Here is a 5,597-nt window from a genome sequence, read left to right on the forward strand (position 1 = left end):
GGTGTCCTCTGCGTCAGGACGCGTGGACCAGTTTAAACACTGTGTGTAAATCGCGCATGAATCATTGATGGGCCACGGCCCGTGTGGATGATGTGTGGCCCATTGGTTTCAATGGCCCATTCATGAATCTTTCATCAGTTTAGTGGAGAGATTATTCTCGTGGATTCGTTCCTTCGTTTGGTGAAGCTCCGGGCGCAGAGGCTGATTCAAAATGACGTCCACAGGCCAATCTCCAAAACACAACAGTCAGGACGGGCATCCGGGTGAACGAGCACACGTGCCACGTGCACTTAGGCTCTATTTATGAGCCTAACGCATCAACGCACATATGTGAGCCTATGGAAGCACCCAGCCAAAAGGAGCCGAGTGCACGTCGGCTCCTGCAGCTGTCCCAGAGCCGATACTACAGCACATGCTCCGAGTGTGGATGAACGAAAGCCCTGCCTATGTGAACGAACCCTCTGTGTGAACGAACCCTCTGCCCGTGTGAACAAACCCTCTGCCTGAGCTCAAAATGTGCTCAAAACGAGCCCGATGCATCGCACAGACATTAGCCTGTCAGAGCCGAAAGATCCGACTCCGTATTGACACACACAGCCTCAAATGTAGCAGCGTAGTATCGTTCCTACCTCCAGTGCGTTGCTTTTTTCTTCTCTCCTCGTCGCAATGGGCTCCTTCTCAGCAGCTTTTTGGACAGAGTGGGATATGCGTCTTTTTTGCCCCTTTACGCGCACACTTCCCCTGCATGTTACCCCCCCTCCCCGCCCTCCCCGCCGCCGCCTCAGCAGCAGCAGCCCGGGCCTGGCCTCCAGAAAAGAGCAGGTGGACGCGCCTCAGTGATGGAGACGGGCTCCTCTCCCGCGCCGCTCCATTTTCAATCACGGGCCGATTCTTATTCCAGGACTCGTTCTACGGGGCAGGCAGCATGTCCCCGCGTCCCCGCTGCTCTCGTGCCGTCGCTGTCACGCTCCGGTGTCGCGCCTCCTCCCGGCCTCGTCTCTGTTTTACGCGCGGTTGGATGTTGCCATTGTCGCGGTGTATTTTTTTTTTTTTTCTTTCTGTTTTTTTTGCAGCTGGACCTCTCCTCCCCTCCTCGAGCGCGCAGTCTCGTAGGCGCGCGCTGTGCCTTCTCTCTCCTTTTCGTTTCTTCTCGGTTTGGACCTATGAGCGCGCGCACAGTCGACGCAGGGCACGCTGGCGTCGGTTCGCGCGTGTGGACGACGCACCGAGCGGATCAGGTGGAGCCCGCACCGAGGCGCTGGATCATAACCGGGCAGCTGCAACGGCATGAATAATGAATCGATGCTCGTGTTTGTGCGGGACGATCCACCGCGAGCTCGCCTCACACGCGCGCGCCGTGTGTGGACACTTTCTTGTCCAGGAGCATGTGCACGCGCCTGACCAATTAACACTGAGCTGGTCTGCAGGAATGAGGCGCGTGCCACACACAGAGGCACAGCGCGTGGAAACACGTGAGACTCGGGACCTCGTGGACTTTTATTGTTCTGTTTTGTCTTTTACCGTGAGTCACACGAGGACACGGAGTGAACGGGACCAGAGGCGGGACTCGGCTCTGCGAAAGTCACAGTCACGTGACACAGAGTCAGTGTTTAGACAAGTTTAAAGTCACATCAAGAAAACACAGTCAGTGACGCAGAGACACGTGACCCTGGGCCCCTCATTGTTTCATACAGACCCGCTCTGACCCCCACGGACCCCCACTGACCCCGCACTGACCCCCTCTGACCCCTCAAGGTCTTCTAACAAAACACTTAAAATCATCTCATTTTAAATATAGACCCTGTCCCAGAACACAGGACCTCACACACAGGACCTGCACACACTGGACCTCACACACAGGACCTGCACACACAGGACCTGCACACACAGGACCTCACACACAGGACCTCACACACTGGACCTCACACACAGGACCTCACACACTGGACCTCACACACTGGACCTGCACACACAGGACCTCACACACTGGACCTCACACACTGGACCTCACACACTGGACCTGCACACACAGGACCTCACACACTGGACCTCACACACTGGACCTGCACACACTGGACCTCACACACAGGACCTGCACACACAGGACCTGCACACACAGGACCTCACACACAGGACCTGCACACACAGGACCTCACACACAGGACGTGCGCACACAGGATGTGTCTTTGTGTGTGTTTGTGAGGCGTTCAGTGACCTCAGATGAGTTCATATATAAATACTCTTCACGACTTTTACGAGTTTGTTTAATGTGCAGTAATTAACACACTGTGTGTCTGAGTGTGGTGGATATTGGCAGAGTCTTTGGTCACTTTTTACTAATTCACTCATTAAATCCTGGATAATATCAGTCCACAGTGTGAGTGAGGCCAACGCTCTGGCCTCGGGGTCACATGGGCCACACACTGTTCTCCATAAAGAATTATTTTTCAATTTGGAAACTTGTTAAAGTCATAAGTTAAATCCACTTCAGTGTCTCATACTGTGAGCTGTTGAGTTAGACTAAGTGTGCACTGGGCCTGAGTCAGACTAAGTAAAGTTTACACAGTTTCAGGCAGTGACTCTGAGCAGCAGCAAGTGAAAGAGCCACAGCTGCAGCTCTACAAGTGTATAAGTGTATAAGTATATAACTGTAGAAGTATATAAGTATAAGTGTATAAATATATAACTGTAGAAGTATATAAGTACAAGTGTATAAATATATAACTGTAGAAGTATATAAGTACAAGTGTATAAATATATAACTGTATAAGTATATAAGTGTATAAATATATAACTGTATAAGTATATAAGTATAAGTGTATAAATATATAACTGTAGAAGTATATAAGTATAAGTATATAAATATATAACTGTAGAAGTATACAAGTATAAGTGTATAAATATATAAGTATAACTGTAATGTAAATATAAGTATATAACTGTATAACCACAGAAACACAATGAGGCTTTAACAGGAGAACAGTTTTATTACGTCATTATCATTTGTAAGAAAATACTTAATAAAGAAACTGGTCCCACGTCTGACGATAAAACAGGAAAGAGACAGAGTTTAGAGTTTTGTTCATTTTGAAGCACAGGCCTCATCTCTCCGTCCCCTGATCCTCCAGCTCTGAGTTTTATTTACAAAAATGTGGAGATTTGGGATGTTTTTGTTGTAATGAGCCAATCCATCCATCCGTTCATCCATCCATTTTCTTCCTCTTATCCGGGGCTGGGTCGACCCTCCCAGACTTCCCTCACCCCAGACACTTCCTCCAGCTCCTCTGGTGGGACCTTTTGCAGTTCCGAGGCCGTGAGTCTCTTCAGCTTAAACGTGTTTTTCTGGGTTTCTGTTGCTTTATTCTTATGGCGTCAGTTGTAGAAAGTTGTTTGTGTTTATCGTTCATCGCCGTGTGTCTCTGGAGCGAGACGTCGTCCTTCACGGTCGTTCTGGCGACAGGTCGACTGAAGAACAAGTCTGACTTTTGGGAACATCTTGGAGGTAAAAACTGTTCCATGAAACCAAAGATAAAGAGTGCGGCAGTAAACACGTCTGATTATCTTTGTGTTTATTTTTGCTTTATGTGTCTTGTGCTAATCATCTCCATAGTAACCTCACATTTCTATAACCGCAGCTCCAAAAATACATTTTCTTCTGTGGGAAAAATTGACCGACAGCTTCACCTTTAAGCTCACACCTGAAGCGCCGTAACAGGACGAGCTTCAGGACGTACGCTCACACAACGAACGACATCGTGAACCGAGATCCTCAGGTCAGTTTGAAGATTAAAACATTTAAATAAAAATAAACAACAGTGCAGTCATGTGACGTGAGACGCTTTTCTCTGCCGTAAATAAAACTTGTTCTAATGAAGTTTGAGCATCTCCATTTTGTGCTGAGGAGAAGTCCAGCTAGGTGGTCCAGTTTTTATGATTTTTCAGTTGGACCAGACACTTTTTCCAATTCATTTACAGTTTTAGATCAGATTCAAGTTTGGGTAAAGACCGAAAGGAGGTCTTTACCCAAACTTGAAGACGGCGGACAAAGCTCTGGATTTACTGGTCAGTCTTTGTTTCTATACTACCTACGGTCCCTGGTCTGGTCCCTGGTCTGGTCCCTGGTCTGGTCCCTGGTCTGGTCCCTGGTCTGGTCCCTGGTCTGGTCCTGGTCCAGATCTTTGTTCCGACCTTCTCCTGTGGTCATGAGGCCTCCCTGCTCTTCCTCCGTGCCAAAGCCCTGATAAGAGGAAGAAGAAGACGGATAAATACAGACGACCAAATTATCCTCAGGTTTAATTACCTCATGTGTCTCATGTGTCACAGCAGCAGAACTGACGCTTCAGTCCCAGAGACGACGGCACCGGGTGAATAATGGGACGAGTCCTGAGGGATGAGTCCTGAGGGACGAGTCCTGAGGGACGTGGGAGTCCCGGGGGACAAGTCTCTGTGTGTGTGTATATATATGTGTGTATGTTTATATTTATATTAAGGATACATGTTATTCAATTTTTGTTTTTTTTAGCAATAAAAACTCAAAACTCTTAAATGTAAAATAGACTATTTTAAAGTGATCGACGTGGAGACACACAGGACAAAGTTACGTAGTGCAGCTTTAATGTGTTTGTAAATGAAACGGTAAATTCTTTTGTTGTGAATCGCTGGTCACAGACTCACTGCTGTGTTCGCTCTGAATGACCCGGATTCACCAACACAAGCTCAGAGGTTACATCATACAACAGCAGCAGCAGAAGAAGAAGAAGCAGAAGCAGAAGAAGAAGCAGAAGCAGCAGAAGAAGAAGAAGAAGAAGCAGAAGAAGAAGAAGCAGACGCAGCAGAAGAAGAAGCAGCAGCAGAAGCAGAGCACGAAACTGTAACAGAAAACTTCAGGTATTTACCCAAAGTGTGTGTGTGTGTGTGTGTTTAAGTACTTCTGTGAATATTCCTCCTCATTCTGACCACGAGCGCTGACATAGTACACTGGGATTACGCATATAAATTCACACTCCCACACAAAACGGTGGAAATAACTACATCTTCTCTGGGGCCTCGTTGCATATTTATCAAGACTAAGATGCCCTCGGCCTCGCGCTGGTGGAGGGTTTGTGGAGCGGAGCCGCGGCGCCGGTGGAGACTGTCCACAAAGACTCGGGTCAGAAATGTGACGTGTGCGAAGTCACCTGCAAACTCAGGCCTCAAGAGGGCGCAGTTCAGTCGGGGTATTGTAGATTAGGGCACAATTAGGGCTGCACCGATACAACACTGGCATCAGATATCGGCGGTGATACTGAAAAATCTGATATCGGCCCCCAAATATCGGTTCCGTCGATATCCTCGTTGGACATAAACACTGATGTAATAAAACCATCAGCCCAGAAAGTCTCATAATGTTTGATTTTTGCCTCGACTGAACTAAAGGTAAAAGGAGCAGCAGCTTCATGACGTCACAAGGTGGAACGTCGCATTTTGAGCTTTGGAGATGTAACAGACGAATTAAAAGTGTTACTCAAACGTGTGAATGAAACAAAACACAGCTCCAGGTCTGTTTTTTTGAGGAGGGAACATTAGAACATGACTTAAAGCTTCACAAGAGTCAGTTT

The sequence above is a fragment of the Periophthalmus magnuspinnatus genome, chromosome 10 (assembly GCF_009829125.3).
Source record: "Periophthalmus magnuspinnatus isolate fPerMag1 chromosome 10, fPerMag1.2.pri, whole genome shotgun sequence".
Taxonomy (NCBI): domain Eukaryota; kingdom Metazoa; phylum Chordata; class Actinopteri; order Gobiiformes; family Gobiidae; genus Periophthalmus; species Periophthalmus magnuspinnatus.